The following is a 17,312-nucleotide window of genomic DNA, read 5'->3' on the forward strand; positions in this document are numbered from 1 at the left end:
GAGAAGGTAAGACCAGGCTGTGGGCAGCTTGGCCTCACTAACCCTTTTGTTGCCTATCTTAATGGAGGGTGGGACAGTCAGTGCAAAGATATTTACTGATACCTCTGTTGTACCCAGTACTCCTACGTTTTGGAGGGACATGAAAGAAGTCGCCTACAAGCTTAGGGATATAAAACCAACAGCATGAACAACAAAAGCAACAATTAAATTCTATATTCTGTACCACAGTTATAAGCTCAGAGGTGGGGGACAGAACCAGCCTCCTCGTACCTTTATTCTTTTCTTTTCAACCATGTACCAGAGGACATACCTATTTTTGGCTTTTGCAGATGAAGAAAATGAGTCTGAGAAGAGGGTAGCTGGGCAACCAAGAATTAGAGAGCGAGAGAGCAGCAAAACATCGCTGTGAATGCAGATTGGACCCCAGAGTCTGAGATCTTTTTCTGGAGTAACAGAAGGGGAGGCGGGTGGGTGGTCAGCATTTCAGAAGAAGGCGGACTTGACCAGACAGGTGCAGGCAGGTGGAACTGGGGCAGTGTTTGCGGCCCAGGGCATTGCCAGCACACCCTTCTTTGGCGCTGAAATTCCTCTAAGTAAATGAGGTGGGGGCCAGACAGTCCAAACCGAGGTGCTTCCTAGACGCTGTGAGGCTGCTGCCTCTCGACAGGTTGCAGGTAGAAACAATCCTGGAAAGACCTTTCTTGATGAGCTGATAGGGTTTGGCAGTCCCAGAATGAGACTTTTTGCCAACAGATGCCCAAGAAGTAGTGAGTCTGGTGAGGACACAGGTGGCATCGATGGATCATAATTGTTACTCACCTTCAGCATGTTATCCTGTGCAGCTGCAGCAGGCAGACAAAACTCTGCCCTTTAGGGACACCTGAAGAGTGAGAATGCATAAACCAATCATTTGCTGCTCAAAAGTGTGGTCCATGGAATAGCAACATGGACATCACCTGGGAGTTTGTTAGAACGGTCGACTCTTGGGCCCGCCCCTAGACTAAGTACATCAAAATCTGTGGTTTAAGAAGATCCTTATAGTTTGAGAAACAGTTGAGCTGTCATCATTGATTTTTTTTTTGTTTTGCTCCAGGTTTTGGACCCCTTTGCTCCTCCCCTCAAAAAATACCGGTGGTACTCTGAATTCTGACAGTCATCCTTGGGGTTTTATGGGATTTCAGGTCAGGTGGTCTGGATTCCCAGCTCAGCCTTTGTTGCCATGGGACCTCCTACCTTTCCAGGGCTCAGCATCCTTTTGTTAGCTGTGATCCTAACAAAGCCTGTGTAGGTGATTCTTGTGGAAATCAAATGAATTAATGTGAATGAAAGTGCTTTATAAGTCGTAAGTGACTTTCACAGTATTCCATTAAAGTCGTCGTTGAATAGAGCACCTCTCACCAGAAAGAATATTCATCTGGCCTGTTTCAGTACCAGCGCTGCATTCCGGGGGATGTTGCTCACTCAGTTGTGTCCAGCTCTTCCTGACCCCATGGACTGTAGCCCTTCAGGCTCCTCTGTCCACGGGATTCTCCAGGCAAGAATACTAGAGTGGGTTGCTTCTCCGCGGGCTCTTCCCAACCCAGGGATTGAACCCATATCTCCTGCATTGGCAGGTGGATTCTTTACCACTGAGCCACCAGGGAAGACCCATTCCGGTGAATGGACAGGAGAAAAAATATTTTTTTTCTTGGAGGTGCTGCTTAGAGTTTGAGATGACCATGCTTTGTCGTGGATGTAATTGTTTGACTTGTTAAGGCTCTGACCCACAGGTATCACGGCCTGCTGCCTTGGAAGTCAGGGGTAGGCTTCCCTGAAGAGTCCGAGCCATTTTCTGTGGTCTCCAGTGCCGCCGCCTTCCCTTCCTCTGTTCCCAAGGCTCAGGCAACAAGCTCAGCTGTCATCCTTTGAAAGATGCAAGGCTCTATTTTGAGCCAGGCACTTGTGTTTTGATTTAGTATCACCTCCTTGATACAGGTTGACCTAATAGGCAACACCTGGGAAATAATCGGTGGCAGCAAAGGGAGCAGAATCTCTCTCGGGAGCATCATCTTGTGTTTTGTCAGATTGGGGGATGGAGAGGAATGTAACGGCGCTCGCCGCCCCAGCGGCTCCGTCCTCCAGGGCGGCATGAATAATTGAGAGCGAGCAAGCTGACTGCACGGAAGAGTTGCTTATGTAAAGCGGCAGGCGGTGGTGGGGTGTGCGCGCGCGTGTCTGCGTGCTTGTGTGCGAGTGTGTTCGCGCGCCGGAGGGGTGCGTGGCTGAGTGTGTCTGTGCGCTGTGCGCGTGCGTGCAGGATCCGGGAACAGCTGTCTTGGGAGGGAGTCCGAAGGAGAGAAAGGGAGTGAGGGCCGGGAGAGAGGGGCTCGGCGGTGGTTCTGGTTCGACTGCAAGACCACGCCAAATACCGGCCGCAGGGGAGGTGGGGGGGTGGGCAGAAATTGACGGGGAGTCATGCTTACCATTCCAGAGCGGTTGGCAACAGCAGAGAAAGGAAGCTCCCCCAGCCTGTGAGCGCCCTGCCCCCCGCCGTTAGCCACAGGGCCGTGGGATGGTCATGGAGGTGCGTGCGCTCCGGCGCCCCCAGGGCCCCCGCTCCCCGCCCCCGCCCCCCACTGCCCAGTGCATGAATGAATGAGCTCTGCACTGTGCTCCACTACCTTCCCAATGGCTGCCAGGTTAGTGCTCACTCGTGCTGACGCTTGTGTGTGCGTGTATGTATGTGTCAGTCCATCTTTGTTTCCTCCGCGGATTTTTTTTTTTTTTTTGGAAGAGGGGCCTGTGCCCAGGGGTCGGATGGGGGCCCCGGGGGCTGGAGCGAGGGCCTGTCTCTCTGGCTGCCGTGCTGTTTCCAGCTGGCGCTGGCCGCCGGAACCGCCGAGAACACAAACCTTTCCAGGCACAGTAAATCCGGAGTCCATGTTGTTTGCTTCTGTTCTGTGTCGGGGGGATCCAAAAGCAGCCGGTGTGACATCATGCAGCAGAGATGCCTCATTCCTTTTCCTCCCTGGGTCTTTTCTTTCCCCCTTCCTCACCTTCCTCAGAGTAGCACTGCCTGAGCTGAGCCGAAGCGCCCGGAGGGGTGGGCCCAGGGCGGCTGGAGGGAGGGGTGGGGTTCAGGCTGATGGGTCCCCTTGGCCAGAGAGACTTATTCAAGGTCCTGTAACTTGGAGAAAAGAGGGCAGAAGATTGCATTCTGGGGTGACCAGGCCGGAGCTTCTGGGGGAGGTGTGGACAGGCCATGTGCTCCTCCGTCTCCACCCACCGACTTAACTCTGGGGTGCCCCTGGTGGGGGAGAGGTGGCCAGAGCAGAGGTGAGGTCACCTTCTCACATACAGGCAGATCCTGCTTCTCCGATGGATGGCTCTGGCTAATGGGAGGAGAGGATGAGAGGGCAAGTTGATAGCTCCAGTCTCAGGGAAATAAAGGGATTTGTTTATTCTTTGGCTTAGCCTGCATTTGGCTCAGAGATTTGCCATGTGTTTTCAGAAAATAGATACCCAGTGGCTGGGCCTTACTCCCCCACACCTCCTTGCATTGTTAGTTATTTGCTTGATTTAGGCAAGTGGAGGGTGGGGGAGGACTTGAAGCTCTGTCTCCTCGGAGACTCAGCCAGGGCTGGGGGAAAGGGATCTTCACTTCTTTACCTTCTCTGACACTTTGCAGCAAACTGCTTCTGTAGACACCCCCTGGCTCCTCCGTTTCCCGCCTCCCTCTCCCGGCTAGCCTGGAGGTGGGCATGCCTTCCTCCTTTGCCTTGGATAGCACTCTGTAGGTTGGAGAAGTTTAGGACCCGGGTGGAAGGAGCTGGCCTTGAAGGAAGGGAGGAGAAAGGGGTGTTTCAGGGAGCTGCCGTGGCAGCAGTATGTCAGTGTCGAGTCCATGGAAGGTGGTACCCCACTGGGAGAGAATGAAGGAGTGGGAGCTTCTGTCATCCTACCTGGGAGAAAAGCTCCTCCCTTTCTTGGCCCTACGAATGTCCTGTGCAGGCAGGAGCCAGCTTGAAGCCCCTTTCCTCTGCCTTGGAGTTGTCAAGCACAGGTGCCTTGTTGCTGGGACACAGACACACCCTCCTCCCCAGCTTGACAGAGGAGAGGCAGACGCACCGCACAGATCTTTCAAGGTCACACACTGTTCGGCCAGGGGTTGCCAGCTGTTTCTGTAAGACACCGGAGCATAGATACTTTGTAAGACACCAGAGCATAGATACTTTAGGCATTGTGACCCAGGCCGTCTCCATTGTGATGACTCAACACTACTTTGTACAGCAGAAGCAGCCACAGACATAGAAGGACAAACGCACATGGCTGTGTTCCCAATAAAACTTCATTTATGGACTCTGAAATTTCCATTTCATACAATTTTCACACATCACAAGATATTCTTTTTTTTCCCCAAACCATTTAAAGACGTTAAGAACCATTTTTAGCTCGTGGGTCACACAAAAATGGGTGGTGGGCTGGATTTGGCCCTTGGGTCATGATTGCTGACCTGTGAATTAGTCCTGATTAGAATGGCCTGATGATCACCTGAGACCTCCCTGAGAAAGTGTGAAAGATGTGAGCAGCCTTCACCTTGCTCATGTTTGCACACACACACTCCCTTCTATATAGTGACAGACGAGAGGGCTGAATGAATTCAGTTTTCCTAGTGACCTTAGACGGAACCTCACTGTTTTGCTCTTGCCCAGCCAGGCGAAACCTCAGCTTTTCTGCAAGTCAGACAGTTAGGGTCCGAGGAGCAAGTGTTTGGACTGGAAGGAGGAAAGCATTTGCACTTGAGAGCATTGCTCTGGTTCCATATCTGACCTGGAGATGCCCGTATAAAGGTTCAGAATTGGAGTATAACCTGAGTTGGGCTGAGAGCTGGGTGGATTCTTCATCATCCCACCAGAACTTGAGCTTATCCAGTAGGGGGAAGGAATGGTGGGCGTGGGGAGTGCCTCTTGTAGGGATCCAAGCATACTTTGTGCATGCGTGCACTTTTCCGTAGCCCCAAGGCTGTAGCCAGAGATACATAAGAGACCAGTGACTAATCCTAGATTCCTCTGATTCAGAAGATGACTCCAAAAATATATGTTTGCAGTCTCATTTCCAGAGCACATGGAGTGATGGTTCTGCTCTATTCTGAGCTCATCAGAAAACTTACTTGCTGTTCTACAACCGTTTCTGGGCTCCATGGTTAAAGGGGGATTGAGATGAACTGGAATTCATTCAGAGGAGAGTGAACCTCTTGGCTGAGGGTAGGCTGGAGAGACTAGCAAGTCTGAAGGAGAAAAGGCTGAGGGAGCACAAAAGCCGCTTTAAAAGTGCATTTGGAAGAGAAATGTGATTTATTCTACACCTGCCAAGGGGGTAGATATATGGGACCTTTGGTGGGAAGCCACAGGAAACAGATTGAGCTTAAAATAAGAACAGTTGTCCAAAGGCGAAATGAGTTACATCATCAGTTAATTCTCTCCCTGTCACTTGAGGTAGACTCTAAACAAAGATTAGGTGGAGATGTAGGAGAAATGATTTTAAACTTCTAAAAATAGGTTTGAGGCCTTAGATTCATTCCATCCAAAGGAGGGAGAATAGGAACAGAGGTGGTGCTGTAGTTAATGAACCGACCTCGAGTCCGGGAAAGCTGGAATAAAAGAAAATGGCATTGAGTGCATTATAACAAGTTTTTTTTTTTTAATCACAAAGAACTTCCTGATGGTTGCAGGAGACAATGAGAAGGATCATAGAGGAAAGCCCTGGAATTTTGTACTCTGACTGTATTTTATTTTAAAGAAGGCTACTGATAAGACACTCATCTCTCAGTTTCTATGTTCTTTAAAAATTTTTTAAATTGGGATTCCTTGACAGTCCAATGATCAGGACTCTGCACTTCCACTGCCATGGCCCAGGTTTCATCCCTGGTCAAGGAGTCAAGATCTTGCAAGCCACATGGCTCAGCCAAAAAAAAACAAAACATTTTTATTTTAATTAAAATTTTGTGTGCTTAAAACTTTTTATTGAAGTATAATATACATACACATATATGCAGAAAATTGCACATATCACTAGCATAGAGCTTGATAAATTTTTGCAAACTAAATATACCTGTGTAACCAGCACCAGCTCAAGATACATTTTATTTAAGATTTTTTTTTTTTAAACTTGGACCCTTTTTAAAGTCTTTGTTGAATCTGTTACAACATTGCTTCTGTTGTTTATGTTTTTGTTTTTGGGCCTATGAGGCCTCTGGGATCTTAGCTCCCTGACCAGGGATCGAACTTGCGCCCCCTGCATTGGAGGGCGAAGTCCTCATCATTGGACCACCAGGCAAGACCCAGGATACAAAGCTATTGTGAGCATCTGAGAAGCCCCTCCCGCTCCCCTTCTGAATATATTTATATGAGGGTATAGCCTCTCTGGGTGACATAGATATCTGCCTGCAAATGGACAGATTGGCTGAGACTCCTACAGACCTCTTGGTTCTAAAATTTCTATGATCTTACTTGCTTCAGTCTTTTTAGTCATGTCCAACTCTTTGCAACCCGATGGGCTCCAGCCCACCAAGCTTCTCTGTCCATGGGATTCTCCAGGCAAGAATACTAGAGTGGATTTCCATGCCCTTCTCCAGGGGATCTTCCCAAACCTAGGGATCAAACCTGCATCTCTTGTGTCTCCTGCATTGCAGGCAGGTTCTTTACCCACTAAGCCACTTGGCCCAACGTAATGGCTCTTCTTCAGCTCTGTTTCTGTTTGCTCTCTAGCAGAAAGTGAATCAGAGCTGGGTTTGAATCCGTAGGGTCTGGAGGGGTTTAGCCACTTGCTTAGCTCAGACAGCAAGGTTAGGGAAGGAGTCACAGGAGGAAAAGATATGCCGAATGCTGCTTTGTACCCCTGTGCACCTACACTTTTCACACCCCCTGGACTACCTGCCTGGTTGGGACTTTCTCTTGACAGCCAGCCCCGGCCTCTGGTCCCTACAGTGGCGTGGCCCTGACCAGAGGGAAAACTGGTGATGCTGAAAACACTAGGGGCCTAGACTGCCTGGTGGCTCAGATGGTAAAGAATCTGCCTGCAGATCCCTGGGTCCGAAAGATCCCCTGAAGAAGGAACTGGCAACCCACTCCAGTATTCTTGCCTGGAGAATTTCATGGACTATATAGTCCATGGAGTTGCAAAGAGTCAGACACAACTGAGTGATCTTCACTTCACACACAGGGAAGGAGCCGACCCAGGACTGCCTGGCTTCCTTGACAGGTGACTGGGGGAACTGTTTTGATTGACTCCGTGTAGCTCTTACCGCAGGGTTAGTTAATTACACATCTGTGTCTCTCACAGGTGATGGATTCCTTAGAGGCAAAGCCTGAGTCCCTCATGCCTAGAGCATAGTCTGGCTTGGAGTGTGTCTCTTCAACTGTTAATTGGATGGATGGATGGACTGATGAAGGAACGGATGGAGGAGCCTAGTGGACTACAGTCCACAGGGTTTCAAAGAATCAGACACAACTGAGCGACACACACCAGAGTGCCTGGATCCTGTTTCTGGATCCTTTGCTGGATTTAGATCTGGGTTCCTCTGTCTGAGAGAACACTCTGCTCTCAGGAGTTCACATTGTGTCCTGTATATGCTTTTTGTCACCCCCACCCCACTTCTCTGTGGAGGGCTAGGCCACATTCGCACTCAGTCTTCTCACAGGCTGAAGCCGAAGTGAAGAGAGGCGGGATTTGCTCCCAGATCACACATAGGGAGGGCTTCCCTGATAGTTCAGTTGATAAAGAATCATCCTGCAATGTAGGAGACCCCAGTTCAATTCCTGGGTCAGGAAGATCTGCTGGAGAAAGGATAGGCTACCCACTCCAGTATTCTTGGGCTTCGCTTGTGGCTCGGTTCAGCTGGTAAAGAATCTGCCTGCAATGCAGGAGACCTGTATTCAATCCCTGGGTTGGGAAGATTCCCTGAAGAAGGGAAAGGCTACCCACTCCAATATTCTCGCCTGGAGAATTCCATGGACTGTATAGTCCATGGGGTCGCAAAGAGTCAGAAACGACTGAGCAATCTTCACTTCACTTCACACACAGGGATGGAGCCGAACCAGGACTGCCTGGCTTCCTTGACAGGTGACTGGGGGAACTGTTTTGATTGACTCCGTGTAGCTCTTATCGCAGGGTTAGTTAATTACACATCTGTCTCTCTTACAGGTGATGGATTCCTTAGAGGCAAAGCCTGAGTCTCTCATGCCTAGAGCATAATCTGGCTTGGAGTGTGTCTCTTCAACTGTTAATTGGATGGTTGGATGAACAGATGAAGGAAAGGATGAATTCTGTACAAACTCCTTGTAGTTTTAGTAGCCAGATTATGCTCTAGGCATGAGGGACTCAGGCTGGATGGAAAATGATCACCAAGAATCGTGGAGAACCATGGTGCTTAAAACTTTGGAGCTGTTCTAACACATATGCAGCCACCTAGTGGGTACTCTCTCCTTGGAAACCTGAAGTGGGGATTGGGTGGCTGTTTTTCAGGGCCTCAAAGACGGAACTCCTGCATCCAGTGGGAGGTGGGATGGCATGACCACTAAGGCCGCCTCCAGACTTCAGACTGTCATTATAGATCAGTTCAGCCAGCACTGCCTGCAAACCCGCAGGACTGTCTCCCAGACTCTAGGTTTGTCCTGCTGTGAATAGCCTCAGAAAGGACACTGTCCGTCATCAGTAAGTGCCTGTGTTTCGTTTCAGCATCTTCTGCTTCATGTTTAGTCTTTATCCTCCCAGCCCTGAGGAAGTGGGGGCTAGCTGAAGATGTGAATAGCAGCAGTTTGTGTTTTACTCCTTGGCTTTGCTTCTTGGACAAGACAGAATGTAGAAAGAGGATGCAGTTCCTTAGCTGGAAATTCACTCCCTACTTCTAACCCCCCTTTTCCGTCCGTAAACAGATTTTAGGGACCCCTTTACTTTGGGGATATGCTGCTTTTTTTTTTTTAAGCTTCTATCCCCCATCCTAGTAAGCTAGGTTGTGATCATCCAACAGGCAAGGAACACAGATACACAGAAAGATAAAGGGACTTTTCTCAAGGGTACACGAAACAGCACAGAATATAAACTCAGACATGTACACTTATGTCTAGACAAAGTGACCAGGCCAGCAAAGTCTGGAAGTGATGTCACATTTTAGTTTTCATGGATTCAGAAATCAGAATAAGAACCAATGGGCTGGTGTTCTCAGAAGGCATATCTGGGGCAAGCTTGAGGAAGCAATCTCTTAGCAGGGTAGCTGAACAGTGGTTATTGAAAGAGCTCATTCCTTTATGCATGCAATACATATCTGTGATCCCATTGAGCTTGAGGCACTGGGGCACCACACAACAGGCAAGGCCCCGGCCCCCATGGGGTGTTCAGTCCAGTGTAAGCAACTGAATGACAACAACAACAAATAAAGATAACTTCCACTCCTGACAGGTGCTGTGGAGTGGGGAAATGGAATGATGTGAGGATGGCCGCCTGCAGACAGGGAGGGCACAGTAGATGCAGTGGTTCTTCAAGACAGGCTACCCTAGGGAGGGGACATTTGGATTTTGACTTAAAGGTTGAAAAGGAATCAAAGTTCAGAACTCTAGGGTGAGAGTTCTGGGGCAGGGGTGAACTTGGTGTGTTTGAGGAACAGAAAGGTCCAAGGAGGCCAGAACAGAGGGAAGGAGAAAGTCATACAAGAGAAGTGGAGGGAGTAGGTAGATCCCTGAATGTGGATCCCAGGAGTGGATTGCTGGTCATCAAGTCCATCCCTCTGGAAGGCGAGGACAAGGACACAGCAGATTTGGTGCAGCCTGTGCACCCTTTGGGCAAAACAATTCATGTCCACTGGTTCTGTAGCGTCATCAACTTTCAAAGGTTATTATCATTTGTTCCTCTTTGAAACGTCCATAGAGATAACTGGATCTCTGGCTCGTCCCTCAGCTCTGGCAGGACTCAAATGAACTTACTTTGTTTTTGTCGGAAGGGGAAAAGTGGGTCAGGCTGTTTTGGCATTTCAGGCATGGAGTCCTGGTTCTATTGCAGGCCCTGGTCTCCATGGAAATGAAAAATAGTGTTTGTCATGCCTGTTCCTGGATTGAATTCCAAACTCTGGGCTGAACAGAAGCTTCAGGAAAGCCAGGCAGTGGGGGAGTGGGGTGGATGGAGCCTGTGGCCACTGTGATGAGAAATGTGTCCTCCGTGGCTTGCGTTGGAAAAGGCAGGCAACCTTTGCCCACTCTCTGGCCCTGTCTTCACCCATCACCTCTCTGGACCAGAAACACCAGTAAAAGGGTAACTGATACCCTTCTGCCTTTCTCCTTGGCCAAAGACTTTCCATGGACCTTGCCTTTTTGTTAATTGGTCAGTTAATAAATTCGTCAACAGCTGAAGTCACTGCTGAGATCTTCTCCACAAGTAATTTCTTCCAGGCTTAAGTTAACTCCCTAATGAGAATGTGTCTAGTATGCACCTGCTGTGTGCTCAGTCGTGTCCTACTCTTTGCAACCCCACGGACTATAGCCCACCAGGCTCCTCTGTCCATGGGATTTCCCAGGAAGAATACTGAAGTGGGTTGCCATTTCCTCCTCCAGGGGACCTTCCTGATCCAGGGATCAAACCCAAGTCTCCTGCATCTGCAGGTGGATTCTTTACCACGCATCATCTGGGAAGCCCCCATCTAGTATGTACCTAGAAGGCATTAGACAGCTGGCTGCAGATGTTTTGGATGGGCTCTGCTACCTTTCATTCCTTTTGTAAGATCTTAAAAAAAAATTAACTTTCCATAGGTACTTGAACAAGATAAGGATGGAAGAATGAGTCGGTGGAAATTGTTGGCCATAAAAAATGCCCTGAATTATCTACACAGTAGCTACAGAGATGGGGACCAGTGAGGGACAGAGTCCTGAGAGGGGATGGGGGCTGGGCCATGTGGACCCTTTGAGTCAATATTGGGGTGACCATTGGCCAGATAGTGAGTCTGGAGAATTGTCGAGCTTCCGTTTGTAAAGTGTCCCTGCCCTTAAACTGATCTGGCAACAATCTAGTTCCATGTTCTTGGTTCCAGATTTCAAACAGAACCTGTCCCTGAACACTGTGTCTATTTCACCCAAAGGCCCAACTTGGAAGGCCCCCAGGGCATTTCAGCAAGTTACTAGAACAGAAAAGAGGGAACGAGCTGTTCATCTCTGTCAGAATCTTGGTCTTCTGGCAGTGGAGGGAGACCCATTCTGTGTCACACTCTGAAGTTGCATTGTGTGAATTGTGGTAGGAAGGAAGAGCATTATCCTTAACCTTGCTGAAATGTAGCGTGATGCTGCGTTGCAGCCAAAGTGTGGTATGCTGGAACCCGGCTGAGAGAGAGCCTCTCTGCCGTAAACAATGCGTGCTGTATACGCTGAGTCGCTTCACAGGTGTCCCACTCTGTGACCTCGTGGACTGTAGCCCACCAGGCTCCTTCTGTGCATGGGATTCTCCAGGCAAGAATAAAACAGACCAGCAAAAGGCGCCAACAGCAACAAAAGGCTATGTCTTTAGAGGCTGTCTGGCCCCTCACTTCGGACAGGTAATCACAGTGTGACACACAAAGCACCGTTGGCTTTTTCTCCCTTAAAGAAGGAATTGGACCCAGTGCCAAAGTTGTTGCCGGGTCTAGGTTCTGAGTGCTAGGCTCTCAAAGAGTGAACTCCGTACATGGTCACCAGGCGGTCCTCTTAGGGGAACTGTAGTACATTTTCTGTCCTTTCAAAACCCCACCCCATCTGCTGTCCTAAAAAGCATGGGGAGGGGGGAATGCCACTGAGACTTCCCCTTCTGAGCACCCCATCCAGCTTCCTGTTAACCCCTTGGTGGACAGTCACATCACCTCTCTGGACCTGTGCTTCATCCATAACCGAGAGAGGGCTGGATCAGATGAGCCCTTCTGACTCTTTCTCTGGAACAGTCATCCCTGAGACCGTGGTTTTGTTTTCATGAGTAAAGGAGGCCAAGACCAGGAGCTCCAGGACATTGTAACAAGAACTGAGCAGGCCTGGCAAGTTGTTGTTTTTTCCTAAATGACATGGTATTTTGCTGTCCAGGGAGGAGAGCCCAACAGGAGCTTGGAGCCCAGTTAAGGTTTGTGATTTGGGCCATTTTTCTTCCTCTACAAAGTTCTGATTGGATCTGCCCTTCCCATCTTCCGTGCTGTGTGCATTTATGGGTACAGAGCCACTACGTGACAAGCAGGAACACAGAGAGGAATCAAAAATCAACCAGCTTCAGGGAATTCTCCTAAACTCTGAATTTGGATCCATTTTAGGTGGACAGATCTAAGGGAGGCATCTGCAGGGAGCATGGAAATTTCATGCAAATGTTATGCAAATACACCTGTGGACCTTCCTGTCTCAGACACTCGAACATGTGCTATAGGAAAATTCAAAGTGGAGCTGGCTAATTTGCATGGATATTTGCAGTGTTATTATAAAGAAGTGAGGAGGATTACTGAGACTTCTGAATTGTCATGGGGGTGGGAGGTGCATGGCTGGTTAACAGAATAGTCAGCCGTTGGGAATTAGGGACAACTGGATATCAGAATCAGCTTTAACTCAATGATACTAAGGGCAGGGAGGGATGAGGTTGCTTGTCGTATGGCTGCAGGCATGGGATCTCAGGATTAATTATCAAGCTCCTGCACCGAAAGGTGTGTTGTGTCATGTTATTTGTTAGTCGCTACGTTGTGTCTGACTCTTTGTGACTCCATGGACTGTAGCCCACCAGGCTTCCCTGTCCATGTAATTTCCCAGGCAAGAATACTGGAAGGCATTGCCATTTCCTTTTCTAGGAGATCTTTCCAACCCAGGGATCATACCTGTATCTCCTGTATTGGCAGGCAGATTCTTTACCACTGAGCCACTAGGGAGGTCCATAGTTTTGAGAAGCACACCTTCATGCCCAGTCCCCAGCAACCCCGGGGTCTTCTACATTGGCAGTTTCTCTGACATGCTCAACTGATTTTCTGTTCCAGCGAGTCCACCCACCCAGTAGGCACTGAACAGCTAATATACTAAAGAGAGTTATAAGCAGATTTATCCCTTGATACTTACATGATTAGTCCTTGAGAACACTCGTTCTCAAATTTTGGAGTGTGTCAGAATGAGCTATGGTGCTTGTTTCCAATGCAGATTCACAAGACGGTTTCCTGGAAACTGTCATTTATTGAATGGGGTGCAGTTGGGATTTTGCACTTCAAGGAAGCATCCCAGTTGGATTTGGTTCCCACTCTAGGGAGATCCCTTGGAGAAGGGAAAGGCTACCTACTCCAGTATTCTGGCCTGGACAATTCCATGAACTATATAGTCCAGGGGGTCGCAAATAATCTAGCACAACTGAGCGATTTTCACTAGGAAGTAATGGGGCTTCCGTGGTGACTCAGACGGTAAAGAATCCGCCTGCAATGTAGAAGACCCAGGTTCAGTCTCTGGGTCAGGAAGATCCCCTGGAGAAGGGAATGGCTACCTACTCCAGTATTCTTGCCTGAAGAATCCCATGGACAGGGGAGCCTGGAGCACTCCATGGGGTCACAAAGAGTTGGACACGATTGAGCAACTAACGCTTACACTTTGATGGGAAGTAATATTTGGGAGCATTCAAAGCATGTTCATAGACCACTCTGAGGGAAAAGGGCAAAAATAGTTATTCCAGTTTTTACAGAGAGAAACAAAAACCTTCTTAATACAGCTCAGAAATATTTATTGAGCATTTATTATATATCAAGCACTGCACTAAAGATCTGTGTCACTTGTGTTATTTCATTTAACACAACAGTCCTCTGAGATAGGTATCCATGTTTTTCATTTGTCCCATGAGGAAAATAAGGCTTAGGGGCCAGGTTTGTACAGCAAGCTGCAGAGCTGGGCCTCAACCCCGAGCCTGCTGACTCTGCACACTGGCATTAATCCTGACCCTGCAGGGCCCAGGCAGGCCTTCAGCAAACTGTTTCAGTTGAAACTGGCTTTCTAAATTTCTAATCCAATGCTGCATCAGAGTAGGGTGCCCTGGAATGTATCGGGCAGTCTTTTAAAAATTGCCTGTACAGCACATTGAAACCGTGACAGCCGTTAAGTTTGATCAGCCAGGTATTTGCAGAGCTGGGCCCAGAGGGAACCAGAAAGTGAACATGAAAAATATGGGGATGGGAAGGAGCGGTCTGACTGGGAATGAGCCAGGGCTGGACGGCTCTGTGGCCAGAGAGCCCAGATGGAGCTGCTGGGGGTGGGGTGGCCAGTACATACCTTGAAATCTCTGGGGTAGAAACATTTGACTTCACTGCAAGCAAACAAGTTAACCTGGATGAGGAGCACTGGACCTGTTCTGCTGGGGGATCTGAAACTGTGTGGGTAGCTGATCAGGAAGCTGGCTTGCTGGCACTGTCTACCCGGGCCGACACGACCACACCGGACGGGAGGATGGGAACAGGATGCCAAGCGGACGGGGGCTGTGGCTCCGGTGTCTCCAGCTGGGGTGGGAGATGCAGCCAGGAAAGTTGCTGCAGAAAGCCAAGGGCCTTGGTCCTCTTTCCCTGGGCCCCTGTTTCTTGGGGACTTCAGGCAGACCTAACTGTGGGAAGCCAGGACCAAGCTGTAGCATGTGGGACTGTGGTCAGACTTCAGGAAGCACTGTTTGTTAGCATGGTAACCAGGAGAGGAGTCTCAACATAGTCTTGTTGGAGGTTTTAAAACAGGAGAGATGGGAAGTGAGTGAATGAACTCTGGGCCCCTTGCAAAGGGTTAAAAGTGACTAGGGGAGGTCATCTCAGCTGACCTAATACTGGAGAAAGCTGATGATGACAGGAATCCTTTTTTTAAGTATTCACTTACGTACGTCATGCTTCAGAGGCTCACAGTTCCTTGTAATGTGCTGTGTACTCCATGCTCTTTTATATTTTAGGCTTTCATACCTTTGTTCTTGCTGATGTTTTGGCTTATTTATTTACATATTTTGATTTTTCAGGAACATTCTCTTCCTTCTTACTACCATGCCCTTCACCTGGCTCACTCTGACACATTTTCCAGGACCCAGCTAAACTCCCAAGGACCATATCTTCAGGGCAGCGTTTATGGACCCCTGTCTAAGACTCCTTTCCCCTTTCCTGTCACACTGCTTGTTGCTTTTATTAAAATGAGAAGAGCTTGTGTCTAGCTCTTTCTGATGATAGTGTCCCAAGCATAAAGATCCTTTCTCGCTCACCAGTGTGAACTTGAACTTGAATGCCTGGGATTATGCCAGGCGCTCAGTGTATGTTTGTAGAACAGAAGACCCAGATAAGAAGTTCTGTCACTTCGGCCAGGCACTTAACCTCTCTTTCTCAGGTTTCTTACGTGAAATTAAGAGTCGGTTATAGTAACTCTAAAATCTACAAGGGGAGTTCTTAGTCCACCAGCTCCTCCAATCCTTGTCTTCCTTATCTTTCTACAGCAAATCTACAGTCATGTTTAGCTTTAAAACCTGCAGATTTTGAAATATAATGTATTACTATTGTTAATAAGGATGGCAGAATCAGATTAAAGGCAAATTGTAGAGTTTGTTGGAAAGATAATATTATAGGTTATGAGATTATCAGAATAGGTTTTATTTGCTCATCAGGACAGCTGAATCTGTAGAATGGAGTGCCTTTAAAAGAGTTTTAGGGGGAAAACCAAATATCGTATATTAATGCATATATGTGGGATCTGAAAAAATTGATAGACGGTCTTATTTGCAAAGCTGAAACAGAGACATGGACATAGAGGACAAATGCATTGACACCAAGGGGGGAGGGAGGTGGGAGGAATTGGGATTGTCAGATACACATTATTGATATTATGTATGAAATAGGTAACTAATGAGAACCTACTGCATAGCACGGGGAACTCTGCTGAATGCTCTGTGATGACCTGAATAGGAAAGAAATCCAAAAAAGAGGGGATTGTGTATATGTATAGCTGATTCACTTTGCTATACAGCAGAAACTAACACATTATAAAGCAACTATACTCCAGTAAAAACTTTTTTTTAAAAATAAGAGTTTTAGAAGGAATTTCCTGGCAGTGCAGTGATCAGGACTTAGCAATTTCCCTGCTAAGGGCCTGGGTTCAATCTCTGGTCAGGGAACTAAGATCCTACAAGCCGCACAGTGTGACCAAAGTGGGGGTGGGGGAAGCTTAGTACAAGAGTTTTGTTGTTGCTGTTCAGTCGCTCAGTTGTGACCCCGTGGACTCTTTGCGACCCAATGGACTGCAGCATGCCAGGTTTCCCTGTCCTTCACCATCTCCTGGAGATGGCTCAAACTCATGTCCACTGAGTTGGTGATGCCATCCAACCGTCTCATCCTCTGTCGTCCCCTTCTCCTCCTGCCTTCAATCTTTCCCAGCATCAGGGTCCTTTTTAATGAGTCAGTTAGTTCTTCACATCAGGTGGCCAAAGTATTGGAGCTTCAGCTTCAGCATCAGTCCTTCCAATCTAGCAAATCTAGGGGTGATTTTGCTGAGTTAGGACTCTAGTAGCTCCAAGCATTTTCTTCTCATTTACTGGGGGATCAGAGTGGAGGAGGAGTGTGGGGTAGGGGGTAAGAATGACTTTGGGGCTCGTCTTGAGCGTGAGCGTTGTGTGGGAAGGTCTGGTGTAGTGTGGATGAGTGAGGGAGGGATCTGGGGACCGGCCTCAATGGCCGAGGCAGAGCATGTGTGGAGAGGAGCGGCCAAGCAGGAGCTCTCAGGGTAGCTTGGAGGTGACAGTTGGGGGATTTCTGACCATAGTTTGAAGTTCACATTATTCCAAGAAGGGGAGAAAACCAGAGAGGGCTTTAACCAGAGAGGGAGGGTGGCTAAAAATGATGGCTTTACTTTTTGTGAAAAGTTCATTTTGACAGCAACATAGAGAATGGATGGAAGCCTGGAGGCAGAAAGTTGATGCTTCTTTCTTTCCATTCACCCAGCTCCTTGTGATCTACCCTTCTATCGCTTTACTCAGCAAACAAGCATTATTGAATGCTTGTTCTGAGAACAAGCTCTGTAATCAGTAGGCCCACATTTGATTAGGCCTCTCCTGCCCCTTACCCCGGAGAAGGCAATGGCAAGCCACTCCAGTACTCTTGCCTAGAAAATCCCATGGATGGAGGAGCCTGGTAGGCTGCAGTCAGTGGGGTCGCTAAGGGTCGGACACGACTGAGCGACTTCACTTTCACTTTTAACTTTCACACATTGGAGAAGGAAATGGCAGCCCACTCCAGTGTTCTTGCCTGGAGAATCCCAGGGACGGGGGAGCCTGGTGGGCTTCCATCTATGGGGTCGCACAGAGTCAGACACGAC

The 17,312-nt window shown here is 48.4% G+C and overlaps 1 protein-coding gene across 4 annotated transcripts in view; it reads left to right on the top strand.

Moving 5' to 3' along the window:
• The window catches only part of GRAMD1B (GRAM domain containing 1B), a 188,455-nt gene that overhangs the window by 124,137 nt on the left and 47,006 nt on the right, over positions 1 to 17,312 (top strand). Inside the window, exon 1 of one of the 4 annotated variants that reach the window (XM_055423251.2) lies at positions 2,442 to 2,563. The exons of the other annotated variants lie outside the window; for them this stretch is intronic. The gene's annotated coding sequence lies outside the window, so the exon portion shown is untranslated. Of the gene's footprint in view, positions 1 to 2,441; positions 2,564 to 17,312 lie in introns of those variants that run through there. 4 annotated transcript variants of the gene reach the window in all.

Source organism: Moschus berezovskii, chromosome 14 (genome assembly GCF_049115385.1).
Source record: "Moschus berezovskii isolate FMDL1 chromosome 14, NW_MosBer_1.0, whole genome shotgun sequence".
Taxonomy (NCBI): domain Eukaryota; kingdom Metazoa; phylum Chordata; class Mammalia; order Artiodactyla; family Moschidae; genus Moschus; species Moschus berezovskii.